The sequence below is a fragment of the Dipodomys merriami genome, unplaced genomic scaffold (genome assembly GCF_024711535.1).
Source record: "Dipodomys merriami isolate MVZ:Mamm:240054 unplaced genomic scaffold, mDipMer1.0.p SCAF_50, whole genome shotgun sequence".
In the NCBI taxonomy this organism is placed as follows: domain Eukaryota; kingdom Metazoa; phylum Chordata; class Mammalia; order Rodentia; family Heteromyidae; genus Dipodomys; species Dipodomys merriami.
Genome location: NW_027206069.1, coordinates 4188629 through 4205751, shown reverse-complemented (window position 1 = coordinate 4205751; position 17123 = coordinate 4188629). Strand labels below are relative to the sequence as shown.

Here is a 17123-nt window from a genome sequence, read left to right as displayed (position 1 = left end):
GCAGAACAGTGAAGGTCCAGGTGACTCAATGTCATCTTCTTAGGCCCGGCCTGCACGGCTCAGCTGGTGAATGACAGATTTTCCTCTGTGGAGGTCACGTGAAACCCAAAAGCTCCCTCAGGGACAGGACTTGCGCAGCTGTTAACAGCTCTGGGGAAGGTTAAAAAGGAGGCTTCCCACCCAAGGGCAGATAATCCCTGGGTCCTTTGAGACAGCAGGGGGCTCTAGCCCCCTCCCCTCTCACTTGCTAGACCTGAATGGCTGCCTGGAGGTCACAGAGGCCCCTGCCTGGCCCTGGGCCTTCTGGAGGAAAGGCTGCCTACCCTAGAGAGAGACCCTAAGGTTAGGGTCCCTGGACAGATCCGAGCGTGCGCGCGCGCGCGCGCGCGCGTGTGTGTGTGTGTGTGTGTGTGAGTGTTCAGTCTTCCCCCTAAAGCACTCCCCTCTACCCCTGTGGGCGTGACAGGAACGTGCCTTCGAATGGGTGCTAGTTAGGGATTCTTCCCTTCCTCCAATCAGGGGACCCTAAAGGAAAGGGTAGGAGAGCTGCAGAAGTCACTTGAGCAGGCCGTGGCCCCCAGCTCCCCACAGGAAGGCAGGAGGCTCCATGTTCCTGGGCCTGGGCCAGGATTCTGGACACGCCCTGAAGTGGGAAAGGATGGGGGAGGGGAAACGGGCCTGAAAGGCTGACCTCTCGGGTACAGCTTGTCCCACAGAGCAAGCTCCAACATGCTTTCTGTGCCTTCTCTGAAAGCCAAGCTAGTGTGTGCCTCCATTGACCCTGTCGTATAGAGTTGTATGGGTTCTGCCCACTGTAGCTGAGGACACCGAGGCACCTGGGTTAGTAAGGGCTGCCCGGGGACATGAAGCTAGCTGGCTCCCTCTTGAGGTCTCACTACCTATTCAGCGCATGCTGTGTGCCAGGCCTCCTGGATTCCTGAGTTTGCCCTGGGCAGACAACCTTTGTAGGTGCTCCCTGGCAGGCAGAGATAACTGCACCTGTCCCCTCCCTGTTACCCCACCCAAAGCGACAGTTCGCCACGGACAGCCCTGTGGGGCCTCAAGGCAGCTGGGATGACTGATCTATGGGGGGGGGGGGGGCTGAGGGATTTTATGTGAGTGAGGATAACCTGATTGCTAGGAACCCCATGGGAACCTACCAGATGTTTCTTGGTTCAGTCATGGTTCAGGCACACCAGTTGCCTCTTTCAACATCTAATGATCTGGGCATCCATCCAGGGCTCACTGACCACCTGGGGCTGGGAAGGTGGCTCAGTGGTAGAGTGCTTGCCTTGCATGCATGAAGCCCTGGGTTTGATTCCTCAGCACCACATAAGCAGAAAAAGCCGGAAGTGGCGCTGTGGCTCAAGTGGTAGAGCACTAGCCTTAAGCTGAAGAGCTGATGGACAGTGCACAGGCCCAAATCAGGCCCTATGACCAACAAAAAAAGAAAAAAAAAAAAGAATTTCCCGTGTCAGGCCCAGAACAGGCCTCTTCACCGCACATTCAGTAGATTCACTATTTAAAGATAATTTTTTATTTACTAATTCTGGGCTTGAACTCAGGGCCTGGGCACTGTCCTTGAGCTTCTTTTTGCTCAAGGCTAGTGTTCTACCACTTGAGCCACAGCACCACTTCTGGCTTTTTCTGTTTATGTGGTACTGAGAAATGGAATCCAGGGCTTCATGCATGCTAGGCAAGCATTTACCACTGAGCCACCTTCCCAGCCCCTGATAATTTGTTTGTTTGTTTGTTTTAATGCCAGTACTGAGGCTTGAACTCAGGCCTGGCCACTGTCCCTTAGCTTTTTGGGTCAAGGCTAGTACTCTAACTTGAACCACAGCTCCACTTCCAGCATTTTAGTGGTTCTTGGGAGATAAGAGTCTCACAGAGTCCTGCCCGAGCTAGCTTCAAATTGCCATTTTCAGATCTCACCCTCCTCAGTAGGTAGTATTACAGGCATGAGTCACTAGCAGAAGGAAAAGAAAACACTTGCAAAAAAACTTGTCAGTTTGTGTAATTGACCTTTGGCACCTGCTTGCAGGTTATTCTGGCTCTCCCTGCTCAATCCCATTCTGGTTGTTTCCGGTCCCTTGTTTCACCTGTCAAAGTTCCTGGAAATGTATCTGTAGGCAGAGCCATGGGCACTTCACCTAAGTAAGCCTTCTATAGCTCCATTAGGCGTTTGATAGTGCTGGAGCCTCTAGAGACCTGCCGTCCACCCCTTGAAGCTCTCCTATGCCCCATGTCCCCATCTCCAAAGTATCATTTTAGGGTCACTGTCCAGATAGTTTGGCCTTTCACTTGCCCACATTTTCTGGGTTTCTAGCCCAGAGGGCAGCCTGTACAGCCTGTTCTCAGATGACTGCTGGCTGTCACATCTCTGTGCCCACGGTGTGCATGCCCTGCCCCTCCTCCTCACCAGTAGATTCCTACACCAGCATACAGGTCGTTCCCTGTTCCCCTTCCAGAATGTCCACGGCACCAGTGTACATCCCACTGCCCCAAGTCCTGGAGCTCTGGGCTGAGTCCCTGCCAAAGCAGCACAGTGCTGTTTCACGAATCCAAGGGGGGTGGGGGGGGGGAGGGAGAAAGAGGGAGAGTATGGGAAGGGATGGGAAACAAAGAGGAGGCAACAATGCTTGATAAGAAATATACTTGTTATCTTGCCCATGTAATTGTAACCCCTCTGTAAGGTATTCTCACAATAAAAAATAAATTAAAAAAAAAAAAGAATCCAAGAGAGCCCTGGCACCCGTGGCTCACACCTGTCATCCTAGCTACTCAGGAGGCTGAGATCTGAGGATTACAGTTCAAAGCCAGCCTGGGTAGGAAAGTCCATGAGACGCTTATCTCCAATTAACCATCAGAAAACCAGAAGTGACTAGAGCACTAGCCTTGAGCTGAAGAGCTGAGGGACAGCGCCCAGGCCCAGAGTTCAAGCCCCATGACTGGACCCCCCCCAAAAAAAATATTCAAGATAGGATCAGCCAGGCTCTTGAGCAAATGCCTGAGCCTCTTTGAATCTGTTTCCTCACTTATCAAGTGAGGATCCTGGACACTCTAGAGGGTGGAGTAGGGATTACCAGTAAAGATACAGTTTTCCATTTGCCCTGGGATGATGATATTAATGGGTGCCACAGTAATCCTAATCTGTGAGACTTGTTTTTTTTGTTGTTTTTTTTTTTTGGTCATGGGGCTTGAACTCTGGTCCTGAATGCTGTCCTTCAGCTCTTCAGCTCAAAGTGAGCACTCTACCACTTGAGCCACAGCATCACTTTCGGTTTTCTGAGTGGTTTATTGGAGATAAAAGTCTCTCAGCCTGGGCTGGGAAGGTGGCTCAGTGGCAGAGTGCTTGCCTTGCATGCCTGAGGCCTTGGATTCCATTCCTCAGCACCACATAAGAAAAAGAAAAAAGCCGGAAGTGGCACTGTGGCTCAAGTGGTAGAGCACTAGCCTTGAGCTGAAGAGCTGAGGGACAGTGCCCAGGCCCAGAGTTCAGGCCCCATGACTGGACCCCAAAAAAAAAAAAAAAGTTTCTCAGCCTTTCCTTCCCAGGCTGGCTTTGAACCATGATCCTCAGATCTCAGCATCTCAGCCTCCAGGCAAGAGCCACTGGTACCCAGCTTTTTTTTTTTTTTGGCCAGTCTTGGGGCTTTAACTGAGGGCCTGGACACTGTTCCTGAGCTTCTTTCTTGTTCCAGGCTAGAGCTCTACCACTTGAGCCACAGCGCCACTTCAGATTTTCTGGTGGTTTATTGGAGATAAGAGTTTCACAGACTTTCTTGCTTGGGCTGGCTTTGAACCACGATCCTCAGATCAAAGCCTCCTGAGTAACTATGATTATAGGTTGTGCCACTGGCGCCTGGCTAAGACTTTTATATCTAATGAACCAACAACAAAAAGCTGGAAGTGGAGTTGCAGTTCAAGTATTAGAGAGCACTAATCTTGAGCCCACCCAGACCCTGGGTTTAAGCCCAGGACAGGCATCAACAAACAAAAACATATAATAAATTTGCAAATAAGCTTACTGTACTACTTGGATGAGTGAACAAGCTAAACCACAGGCACAGAATGGGGGTCAATGAATGGAAAAATCACCAAGAAATGTCAGAGGGATTCTGGACAAGCCAACCTAACAGGATTGATGCTGATGATAGGACAGGATGACCAGACATCCCCTTGGGGGTTGGTGGAGGATGAGGACCAACTAGAAGGAGAGAATAATTAGATATGGAAGATGGGTACAGGACTTCCTGCTAAGCTGAAACAGCAGGTTCTTTGCTAACAAAAGAACAAGCCCAGATGAACATAGCTGGATTCCAATGACTAATTAAACTTTGGCCAAGCAAGCCAGGTGTTGGTGCCTCACGTCTATAATCTTATAAACTGCGATCTGAGGATTCTGGTTCAAAGTCAGCCCAGGGAAGACAAATGTGAGAGACTCATATCTCTAACCAGCAAACAGCTGGAAGTAAAAGAGTAACTCAAGTGGGAAAGTACCAGCCTTGAGTTCAGCCTCAGTACCAGCACAAGAGAAGAGAGAAAAAGAGAGAGAATTGAAGAAAAAAAGAAAAAGAAAATGTGGCAGAGCATAGAATCTTTAATCTTTGTGTGTGTGTGGGGGGGGGGGGAGGGTGCCTGGTCCTGGGCTTGAACTTGGGGCCTGGGCACTGTACTTGAGCTTTTTTTTGCACAAGGCTAGCCCTCTACCACCTGAGCCACAGCACCACTTTTTGCTTTTTACTAGTTAATTAGAGATGAGTCTCACAGACTTTCCTGACCAGGCTGGCTTTGAACCGCAAATCCTCAGATCTCAGTGTCTTGAGTAGCTAGGATTACTGGCGTGAGCCACCTGCCAGGCAAGAATCTTCTTCAAAGAGCTTTGTCCCTTTGTTGAATTCACAGTCTAGCTTGGAGTGAAGAAGCTAGCAGAGCGCACAATCAAGGCTGTCAGGCTGCGGGAACCTGGCTGGATGGGGCCTGGGGAGGCAGCAAGGAATCTGACTGGCTGGTAGGACTGCTTCATGATGGCCCTCCAGATTGCTGGGCCTGAATGGGCTCTCCATTCCCAGACAAAGGGAGCGTGGAAAGGACTGGAGAGCAGAGCTATGCATGAGTGTGCTGAGTTTCCTACGGCCCTGTCAACACTGGCTTTTATCATTTTAATAGTGGTATGATTTAACCAACAGAGCAGCCTAGGCTGCGCTTCTTTGAGTGGCCATTACCCTTTAAGGTTGGCTCTGAGATAATCACAGTTCTGGGGGCTTGAGTCCAATGAAATCACTGCCCTTTGGCATGAGATTATGAAATGAGCTCAGTCGCGGAGAATTTGGGTGATGTTGGGGATGCCTGCTTTTGTGAGGATGATTGCTGAGCTTGGAGGCAGAAGGAGGGCAGAGAATCTAGGCCGTGCCTGTCTGGGGGGAGGGGGGTTGTTCTGGGATTTAGCTACAGAGAACTTTTCCCAGATACCCCACTTGGCCTACTGAGCCACCCACAATTCCAAAGCTCCCAACCCTTCTAGAGACAATAGACCCTTCTACTAAAATGCAAACTTCAGCTTAAAGCTGTGGCTCACACCTATAATCCTAGCTACTCAGTGTTAGGGAAATGGAGGAAAAAGGAACAGGAACAAGCCAGACTTGATCTTCAACTGGGCCAGGACTGTTTATTGAGATACAGAAGCCAGGGGCAAATAATCTTCCTACAGGATCAGAGGTTGTGTGAGGAGGTGGAGTTGGGATCAGGCTTATATTGGTTTTAAAGAGGAAACAAAACAAATAAACAACAAAAAGAAGAGTCTGTGGGGCTGGGATGTAGCTCAGTGGCAAAGCGCTTGCCTAAAAAGTACACTGTCCCAGGTTCCATCCCCAGTACCAAAAAGGAAAACACAGAAATACAAAAAAAAAAAAAAAAAAAAAAGCAGGCTATGGTCTCTTGGGGGCCCCTGAGCAAGTGCCCTGGGCCAGACCTAGAATGGAATGTCTGCCTGCGGTGAGGGAACTTTCAGCTAAGCCAAGGTTGGAATGACCTGCCTGAATTCAAGCCCACGAGCATGCTCTTGGTGTTTTGCTTGACTTGGGGAAATAAGGCAGGAGTCTGTCCTCTATTCTGGAGGCTGAGATTTGAGGATTACAGTTAGAAGCCAGCCTTGGCAGGCGTGTCTGACTGAGACTTTTTTTTCTTTTTCTTTTCTTTTCTTTTCTTTTCTCTTTCTTTCTTTCTTTCTTCTTTCTTTTCTTTCTTTCTTTCTTTCTTTCTTACTTTCTTTCTTTCTTTCTTTCTTTTTTTAAATGTCAGTCCTGGGGCTTGAACTCAGAGCCTGGGCACTGTCCCTGTGCGTTTTTTGCTCAAGACTAGCATTCTACCACTTGAGCCACATCGCTACTTCTGGCTTTTTCTGTGTATATGGTACTGAGGAGTCAAGCCCAGGGCTTCAAGCATGCTAGGCAAGCACTCTACCACTAAGCCACATTCCCCGAGCCCTGTGTGAGACTCTTTTTTTTTTTAATTGTGAAAATACCATACAGAAGGGTTACAATTACATGGGCAAGGTAATGCATGTGAGACTTTTATGTCCAATTAACTAGCCAAAAATTATAAGTGGAGGTGTGGCCCAAGTGGTAGAGCACCAGCCTTGAGCAAGTTAAGAACAGCTGGAGATACGCAGACACATGCAGGGCCAGGCAGGCCCAGTGGTGGGCCGGTCAGAATTTTCCTGTCCTTGGCAACTCATGCAGCCCTAATACATAGAGCAGGAGTGGGAACTTGCTTGCACCCTCCCGCAGGTATGAGTTTGTTCGTGGGGATTCCTAGTCCCTACTAGCATCTGACTTCTTCACCATTTTTCTATCCCGACCCAAAGGGCTCATTCCATTCAGGGACCAAATTCAGAATCCTTGCTTTCTTTTGGTGCCAGTCCTGGGGCTTGAATTTAGGGCCTAGGCACTGTCCTTTAGCTTTTTTTCACTCAAGGCTAGGAGTGCTCTACCACTTGAACCACAGCTCCACTTCCAGTTTTTTTACTGGTTAATTGGAGTTAAGAGTCCCACAGAGGGGCTGGGAAGGTGGCTCAGTGGTAGATTGCTAGCCTTGAGCTGAAGAGCTGAGGGACAGCACCCAGGCCCAGAGTTCAGGCCATGACCGGACCCCCACCACCCCCCCCCCAAAAAAAAAAAGAGTCCCACAGAGTGTCCTGCCCAAGCTGGCTTTGAAATGCAATCCTCAGATCTCAGTCTTCTGAGTAGCTGAGATTATAGGCATGAGCCACCGGCGAAACTATGTCCCATCTTGATGGAGAGCTATCAGCAGCAATAACCAGTTTCCACTGGACTCGGGAAGCTGCAGAGTATCACTGGGAGGAAGTAGGTCAGCCACCAGCAGGGTACTGTCCTCACTTGGAATGAGAATACCTGTCCAGTGTGATGGGCAAGTGTGTGACTAAAGATACTTCTCATTGCTGACTCAGAATGCAAGATCAGATCATTCTAAAAGCATGAAGTATCCTGGCCAGCAGCTAAGCCCCACCCCAGGCTCCATCCAGAGTGGACTGGCCAGCACTCTGCCCTGGGTTTTGCCTCTGTTTCTCAGTCACCCAAATCTGCTGTGCTGTGGAGGAAACTGAGAGACAGGAAGGTCAATGCACAGCCAGGGGTAGATGAGACAGGAGCTCGGGACGGCCTGCCACGGTCACTGACCCAAGTCTGGTGGCCGCACCAAACCTCCTGTCACGGTCACTACTGCCATTGTCTGGAATAGGGAGAAAGGCTGTGATTAGCATTATGGAGGGCAGCACTCCTGGGATACTGGTCAGTTGGTGTGACTGTGGCATTGAGGCCAGGTGCTCAGCCAGAGCCTGGATAGAGGCAAAGTCCTGTCCCCATCTGTACCAGGACACACTGAAGACATGGGGCTAAGGGGCACTGGTGGCTCCTGACTGTAATTCCAGCTACTTGGGAGGCTTGAGATCTGAGGATTGTAGCTCAGGAAAGTCCAGGAGACTTATCTCCCATTAAGCACAAAAAGCTGGGAGTGGAGCTGTGGCTCAAAGTGGTAGAGATTAACCTCAAGCACAAAAGCTCAGGGACAGTGCCCAGACCCTGAGGTCAAGCCCCAAGACTGGCAAAAGAAAAAGAAAAGGAGACATGAGGCTGTGGTCTTGGTCAGCAATTTGAGGCCTTACCCTTCCCTCTATCAGATCCTAAGCCCACTGCCCTGAAGACATTTGTCTTAGAGAACACGTTCCCTGTCCCATCTCCCCCTCCCACACCCCCTTTTCCAAATTCCAGCTCCCAAAGGCTGGTTAAGCGTAGGGGCCTTCCTTCTGCCTGAAGCCAGGGCTTCTGTGGGCAACTCTGAGATGTTGGGTAAGTGACTCAGCTCTCCATCTGCCCAGGGATGCAGACCTGGGGCTGTGCAGGGGTATTCTTCACAGTCATCTTGCCGCTCTGTCCGGATGCTTGAGGAAAAGTGGACTCACGGAGGCACTGTGCAGGTGCGATGCCCCTCCGGGGGCCTCCACAGTGTTCAATGTGTGGGTTCAGTGGCTAGAACAATCCTGAGGCCCAAGCAGCATTTGCTATGGGCTGGTACAAGCCAGAGGCCTGTGGATCGTGGGGGTACACAGGCCTGCCTGTCCGGTGTCTTTGAGACACAGGGATCCTGGTTCTTGGGGTGGAGAGCAGCAGTACCAGCAGTTCCAATAGGTTCCTCTTTTCTGCACCGATTCCTGCTCCCACTGGTCGGCTTTGCCAGCAGGGACTACGAGAAAGAAGTGGCACCCATTCTTGGCTTCTGGGATGTGGTCTTCCAGTGGCCCCTCTCTCACCTTGGCAGATCAGAATTCTGTCCCTTGGGGCTCCCAACAGGAAGAAAGTCTAGCATGCGGCCTTCTCAAGGGGATAGGGAAAAGCCAGCCCCATCTTCCTAGGCTCTGAGCCTTGGGATTCCCTTTTCCTCCCTGCCCTCTGTTCTGTGTGTTTCGGTGTCTAAGTGACACACAGTGAAACTTCCTATTTTGGAAATGCTTGTCTCCACATCCTTAGGTGTTAGGTGCGAACTTCCCAGCTTAAGCCTGTTTCTATAGTCACCTCTGTTCTCTCTCCCTCCTTCCCCCTCCACCCCCCTCCATCTTCTCCTCAGCTCCCTGAATCCATTCTTCCTCCCTCCTGCCCTTTCAGCATTCTGGCCATTCTACAGAGCCTGTTCCTGAGAGCGTATCAGGGCAATAAGGGAGAGAGTGATTTGTCGCGGACTGGCTCAGGATTAGGACAGTGCCAGAGACTGTGCGTGGCAGGACTTTCCCAGTCTCCAGGGCATGTGAGCCTGAGCTGGTCAGAGCCCAGGGCCAGATCCATTACTCATGATGCCAGACCACTTCATTTCACCCATTCATCTACCCCTCATCTATCCATCTCCATCCATCTGTCCACCTGCCTATTCGTCCCTTCATCCACACCTATCCATCACTTACCACCAATCTATCTATCCATCCACCATTTATTCATTCATCCATCTATCTATCCAATCAGGCATTTACTCATTCATCACCTATCCTTCCTCCTTCCTTCTTTCCTTCCTTCCATCTGTTCATAGTGTGGTTTAATCAGTAAAGGCTTGGAATGAAGCTATACTTTTTTTTTTTTGTCAGTCATGGGGCCTGAACTCTGGGCCTGGGCACTGTCCCTCAGCTCTTCAGCTCAAGGCAAGTGCTCTACCACTTGAGCCACAGCACCACTTCCAGTTTTATTGGAGATAAGAGTCTCAGGGACTTTCCTGTCCAGTCTGGCTTTGAAGCACGATCCTCAGATTTCAGCCTCCTGAGTGGCTAAGATTACAGGCATGAGCCACCAGCCCCTGGCTATTTAATTAAAATTTTTATTGAGATTAGGTGATTACATAAATTTCACAGTATTGTGGAATAGTGATACTTAGTTAAAGTCACAAACACATTTTAACCTTCACAAGGTAAATTATCATTATCATGGTCTATAAAGTTTGTGAATTCTATGAGCTTTGACAATACAAGGATTTCTTCCACATCAGGTGATATTTATATTTCTTTCCTTTTGCTTAGTATAAGCTGTTCCCTCTTTCCCTCTCATTCCCGCCCTCCCATCGCTGTCTTTGACTTGCTTAGTTCATTCTCATCTATTTCCAGTGCAGCTGATGGGCCCCTCTGTTGCATGTTTTCCCATTTCCCTGATTCTGTATCCTCCGCCTGGCTTTCCTCAGATGCGCGCATATGTATACCGTATATCCCACCATCTATTTTTGTGTAGTGGAAAGCCCCGTATTTTATTTCTCTCTGCCTCCCATCCCCAGCTTTAAAGTGAGGCTCAAATATTGGGGGCTCTAGTCTGAAGGTGGGGTGAGTGTAATATTGCAGGTTGAGAGTCTGGCAGAGGGAGAGCTGGCTGGATCCATGGATGGTGTTTGTTTTCCTCACTCAGCACCCATTTCCAGCCCCATGGGTACCAATTCCTGCACCAGGTACAGAGAGGCAGGAAGCGGGGAGTGCAGAGAGGCCCTGGTGCTCACTTGGGCTGGAGAGATGGGACTGAGGCATCATTTCGGGTGTTGGGGTGTGTGTGTGGGGAACACATGCTGTGAGCGCAGAACAGCAGGCTGAAGTGACCGCAAGTGATGGAGGGTCAAGCTGGGCCTGTCAGAGAACAAGAAGGGGTCACCCAAGGCACACAGGCAGAACAGGGAGCTGGCCATGAGCAGCACACTTGGGGACAGGTAAGTGGCAGGGTGGAGACCCCAGTGAAGATGGTCCATGCAGCCGTGCCACCCGAGTCAGTAGGCAGAAGGAAGGGAGATGTATGTGGATTTGGGAATCGTACATGACTGGCGGGGCGGGGGAGAGGGGAGGGCTCTGTGCATCTGTGATTGGCCAGGTGATTGGCCAGGTGATTGGCCAGGTGAACAGCGCTGGGGGAGGAGTGGATCCTACAGGGATTGTTGCTCAAGTGAGCAGAGCCCAGGTCTTCAGCTGAAGCGGTGGGGAGCTCCAGGCACTGGGACTGGCAATGAGATAGGGAGGTGGGCCATGGCAGTGTGTGTGTGGGGGGAAGCCTCTTCCTTTCTCTCTGTCTGCTAAATGAAATGACAGTGTAGCTGGGCGATGGTGGCTCACGCCTGTAATCCTAGCTACTCAGGAGGCTGAGATCTGAGGATTGTGTTCAAAGCCAACCCTGGGGAAAGAACATCCATGAGACTCTTGTCTCCAAATTAACCACCAGAAAGCCAGAAGTGGAGCTATGGCTCAGGTGGTAGAGCACTCGCCTTGAGCTGAAGAGCTCAGGGCAGCGCCCAAGTCCCACTGCCAAAAAAAAAAAAAAAGGATGTAGAGAATGGCTTTTCAGAAGTGAGTAATCCTAGCTGCTCAGGAGGCTGAGGCTGAAGTATGAAGCATGCAGGAAAAATCTGTGGGACTCTTCAACTAGTCATAAAAAAAAAAAAAAAAAAACAACTGGAAGTGGGGGCTGGGAAAGTGGCTTGCCTAGCATGCATGAAGCCCTGGGTTCAATTCCTCAGTACCACATACACAGGAAAAGCCAAAAGTGGCGCTGTGGTAGAGTGCTAGCCTTGAGTAAAGAAGCTCAGGGACAGTGCCTAGGCCCTGAGTTCAATGTGAGGACTGGCACGCACGTGCGCGCACGCACATGCACACACACACACACACACACACACACACACACACACACACACACACACACACGAGTAAGATACAAATGACCCCAGTTTGTCCCCAAACTCCTGAATCTCTGCCTCCTCCTGATTACTGCACCTGAAGTTGTGCTGTTGAGCAGATCTCTGCTAACTTCTCATGTCCCTAGCTAGGTCACAGCCTCTCTCTGGGCCTCAATTTCCCTGTGGGTTCATGACTTAGCATTCTGGAGTTGTCATCATGGAGGACAGCAAGAGGGTCCAGAGCAAGGCAGGTGGGCCCAGCTCAGCTGCCTCCTTCCCTCCCTGTCTCCTTCCTTCCCTCCTCCCTCCTGTCCTCCCTCCTTTTGAGGAGACTTCTGGCTGTCTTGGCCAGTTTCAGATTGTGCAATGGACACACCGGCAAGACCAGGCAGCACCAAGGTGCCCCCTGGTGGCGTGAGGAATTGTTGCAAGCACAGGCACTTCAGGCTTCACGTCAGCCCTGTCCTGGGCACTTTGCTGGGGGTGACAGCCCAGAGATATACTGTGCCCAGGCACTAGGCCTGGGGATAGCATCCTTACCTCGTCCTTGTTCAGTCCATCTGCAAAGTGGCAGCTCAGTTTCTAGCTAAGATTTGCCTCTGAACTTTGATTTGGAAGCAAGCGCTTTGATGCTCTGATTGGAATTTTGTGCTTCCCACAGAGTCCAGGATGGAGGTGGAAAGCCCAGGTGTGGGCAGGGAGCACTGGACACGGGTGTGGAGTCGGGGCTCGTGGTGGCCCGGGATGCTGGGGAACCTGGCAGGAGATGAGAAACACCGGCACTTCTTCCTCTTGGGACTTGGCGGAGGTGGGCCTCCCCAAGCAGGTGAGCTCACAGCAAATCCTCCCTCCCCCTCCCCCCCCCCACCCCCCCCCCCGGCCAAGGCCCCAGGGGAACAGAGCTCAGAGTGTGCAAACATGTCTCCCTTGGGCTTCTGAGCATGAGAGCACTCATGCGCACACATGTGTGTGCAAAAGCCTCTAAAGGCCAGGGGCACTGGGAATGTAACGCTCTCACACCTCTGCCAGTTCATCAGTGCTCTTCATTTATCTACTTATTTATTGGCAGTCCTGGCTTTGAACTCAGGGTCTCATGCTTGCAAATGCTCTACCTTTGAGCCATACTTCCAGAAGCAGAAATCTTACTTCATGGCCATGTATGTGCCTGGGCATTGATCTGCCTATTTTAAGCTTCTAGTAGTTGTTGGGATGACAAACATGCAAACTGACTCCAGCTACATCCATTGAAACAGTCTTGTGCACTTTTTGTTGTTGTTTTTTTTTTTTTTTTTTGCCCAGAGCTGGCCTGGTACGGTGATCCTCCTGACTTTAGCCTCCCATATAAATAGGATGATATGTATGAGTCACTGTGCCTACCTATGGGTTTGAGAAGGGGGTTTCTTGAAGGATTTTTTTTTTTAACTGGGCTGTTCCCAAACCATTATCCCATTCTCTGTCTCCCAAGTGGGATTAAGAGGCATGAGTCACCATTGTCCTGCAAGTGTATACAGACTAGGAAATAGTGATGTGAATAGTCTACTTACACCTAGGCCAGGACTAGATGAGCTGGGAGAAATAGTTTATATTAGAGCACACAAATGAATATGAGATAAATGGCTGCAGAACTTCTCAGGTCCTTTAGTGACTCCAGACCCTGTGCAAAGCACTGAGAAATCACATTCTACAGAATACCGAGTGGGAAATGTGGGAAGAAAAAACAGGAAGTTTGAACCTCTCAGATGGATCAACCAAGTGTTTGTAGTACTGAGGGAGGGAGGGCTCAGGCAGGACTTCTCAGTGTTGTCTTTTTTTTTTTTTTTTGTCAGTGCCTGGGCACTGTCCTTGAGCTTCTTTTGCTCAACGCTAGCACTCTACCACTTGAGCCATAGCGCCATTTTTGGCTTTTTTTGTTTATGTGATACGGAGGAATTGAACCCAGGTCTTCATGCATGCTAGGCAAGCACTCTACCACTAAGCCACATTCCCAGCCTGATTTTTTTTTGTCAGTCATGGGGCTTGAACTCAGGGCCTGGGCGCTGTCCCTCAGCAGTTCAGCTCAAGGTAAGCCTTCTACCACTTGAGCCACAGTCCCACTTCCTGCTTTCTGGTGGTTAATTGGAAATAAGAGTCTCATGGACTTTTCTGCCAGGCTGGCTTTGAATTGCAATCCTCAGTTTTCAGCCTCCTGAGCCACCAGCCCCAGTTGGTATATAATATATTATATATATAATATATTATATATATATATAATATATTATATATATAATATATTATATATATATATATATATATATATATATATATATATATATATATATGAACTTTCCTGCTTGAGCTGGCTTTGAACCACAATCTTCATATCTCAGCTTCCTAAATAGCTAAGATTACAGGAGTAAGCTACCAATACCAGGCAAAACAAAACTAAGTGCTCTATTTAAAAAAATTTTTTTTTTGTCGGTCGCTGGTGGCTCACGCCTGTAATCCTAGCTACTCAGGAGGCTGAGATCTGAGGATCGTGGTTCAAGGCCAACCCAGGCAGGAGAGACTGTGAGACTCCTATCTCCAATAAACCACCAGAAAACCAGAAGTGGTGCTGTAGCTCAAGTGGTAGAGCGCTCGCCTTGAGCTGAAGAGCTGAGGGACAGCGCACAGGCCCAGAGTTCAAACCCCACAACTGACAAAAAAAAAAAAAAAAAGTTTCTGGTCCTGAGGCTTGAACTCAGGGCCTTGGCATTGTCCCTCAGCTTTTTTTGCTCAAAGCTAGCACTCTATCACTTGAGCCACAGTGCCATTTATGGGGCAAGTTAGTGGAGATAAGAATCTAGGGCTGGAAAGGTGGCTCAGTGGTAGAGTGCTTGCCTTGCATGCATGAGGCCCTGGGTTCGATTCCTCAGCACCACATAAGCAAAAAGAAAAAAGCCACAATTGGCGCTGTGGCTCAAGTGGTAGAGTGCTAGCCTTGAGCTGAAGAGCTGAGGGATAGCACCCAGGCCCAGAGTTCAAGTCCCACAACCGGACCCCCCCCCCAAAAAAAAAAAAAGAATCTAAAAGAGTTTCTTGCCAGAGCTGGCTTTGAACCATAATCCTCAGATGTCTACCTCCTGAGTAGCTAGGATAACAGTGTGAACTAGAAGTGTTGTTGTAGCTCAAGTGATAGAGATCCAGCCTTGAGCAGAAAGAGGCTCAGGGACAGCATCAGGCCCTGAGTTCAAATCCCAAGCCCAGCACACACAAAATAAAGGCAAGCTAGGTCTGGGAAGGTGGCTCAGTGGTAGAGCGCTTGCCTTGCATGCATGAGGCCCTGGATTCAATTCCTCAGTAACACCTAAGCAGAAAAAGCCAGAAATGGCGCTGTGGCTCAAGTGGTAGAGCGCTAGCCTTGAGCTGAAGAGTTGAGGGACAGCACCCAGGCCCAGAGTTCAGGCCCCATGACTGACAAAAAAAATTTTTTTAATTAAAAAATAAGTATCAAGCCAGGCACCGGTGGTTCATACTGTTGTTGTTTTTTTTTTTTGCCAGTCATGGTGCCTGAACTCTGGGCCTGGGCGCTGTCCCTCAGCTCTTCAGCTCAAGGCTAGCGCTCTACCACTTGAGCCACAGCACCACTTTCAGCTTTTTCTGCTTATGTGGTGCTGAGGAATCGAACCCAGGGCCTCATGCGTGCAAGGCAAGCACTCTACCACTGAGCCACCTTCCCAGCCCCTCATACTGTTTTTTGATGTTGTTGTTGTTTGTTTTTTGGGTTTGTCATGGGGCCTAAACTCTGGGCCTGGGCGCTGTCCCTCGCTCTTCAGCACTCTACCACTGAGCTACTTTCCCAACTGATACTTCCTTTTTTTTCTAGGTCTTGGGGCTTGAGCTCAGGGCCTGGGTGCTGTCCCTGCAGGACTCTTCAATGCAACAACAACAAAACAAAGGTTACCTCATATACTGAGGTTCACAGATCCTCTTATTTTTAAAGAAGACTTTGGAAGTCTGAAGTAAATGTGGTTGACTTAATCACCATTGGTGAGGTCTGGAGACATGTTCTTGGGAGTTCCTTCCTGTGTCCTTGGTAACTTTCCGTAGGTGTGAAATGTTTATGAAAGGATCTGGTCTGAGGCCTCTGCTGGCCCTAGGCCTTGATCCTCTAGCTGCTGGACAGGGATGACTAGCTCTAGCTCTCCCCCTCCCCCTCTCTCTTACACACACACACACACACACACACACACACACACACACACACACACACACACACACACACACACACACACACACACACACACACACACACACACACACACACTGCTCACCCCTAGCACATTTTCTCGCTAGGGCTGAGTGCCTGGGGAGAAAAAATACTTGCTTCTGGGCAGCTCTCCCGTCCCCCCGCCCTCTCATTCCCATGCACTTGTGTTTTGTGGGACAGCCAGAGCCCAGGGTTTGAGCAGGCCCCCGCCCCCAGACCATTCTGCCCCCTTTCAGAGGGAACTACTGGCCTAGGAGGCAGGCGGTAATTCCCATTTGTTCTGCACAAGCTGAGACATTGTTACTCATACCGACCTGTCTGGCTGGAGATGGGGTCCTGGAAATTTGGCCCTCACGACCTCAGGCAGTCCCTGCGACTAACAAGCTGCAGCCTATGAGGTCCAGCAGCGGCCTGGTCACCTTACCTCTTCCTTGCTCCTACTCAAGAGACAGGGAAACTGAAGCTGAAGAGAGGGAAGTCCTGCCTGGGCGCAGATCTGGAACAAGCTGGTGTCCCTTTTGCATATGGCCAAGCCTAGATGGGTGGCAAGGCAGCTTTGGTGATCACCGAATGATTCACTGAGGAAAACCAGCGCTTTCTCAGCCGTGGACTGGCGGTCCAGGCTGTGTTTACTGAAGTCACCTTCAGCCCAAAGGCCTAGCTTCATCCTTGCTCTCTTTGCCAATTCCCTGGCTCCAGATGGCATTGGGTGAAATGGTCCAGGCCAGCTAGCCTGTGGCTGCTGGCTATGGCAGGAGCTACAGTCTGGAAACCGCCAAGGTAGAATGTTTGGTCATCCCCCTGTTCATTTGTCCTTTATCCATTCATTGGTGTGTTTGGTTTTTCTTTTTTGGTTTTGTTTTCACTAGTCCTGAGGCTTGAACTCAAGGCCTAGGCACTGTCCCTAAGCCTATTATGCTCAAGGCTAGCACTTAACCACTTTGAGCCATTTGGACATAAGATTTGTATGTATAGAACCGGGTATTAGTGGCTCTCTCCTGGTATCCTAGGTACTCTAGAGGCTGAAATCTGAGGATCATGGTTCAAAGCCAGCCAGGAAGGAAAGTCTATGAGACTCTTATCTCACTCTTTTTTTTTTTGTCAGTCGTGGGACTTGAACTCTGGGCCTGGGCACTGTCCCTCAGCTCTTCAGCTCAAGGCTAGCGCTCTACCACTTGAGCTACAGCACCACTTT

At 49.8% G+C, this 17123-nt stretch overlaps 1 long non-coding RNA gene across 3 annotated transcripts in view; it reads left to right on the top strand.

The window, feature by feature from the left end:
* LOC138810561 (uncharacterized) overlaps positions 1-15679 on the top strand; it is a 31627-nt gene extending 15948 nt beyond the window's left edge. For all 3 annotated transcript variants that reach the window (XR_011367162.1, XR_011367164.1, XR_011367163.1), the window contains 2 exons: positions 12362-12526; positions 15545-15679. This is a non-coding gene — a long non-coding RNA (uncharacterized lncRNA). The remainder of the gene's footprint in view (positions 1-12361; positions 12527-15544) is intronic.
* The last annotated feature ends 1444 nt before the right edge of the window (positions 15680-17123 follow it).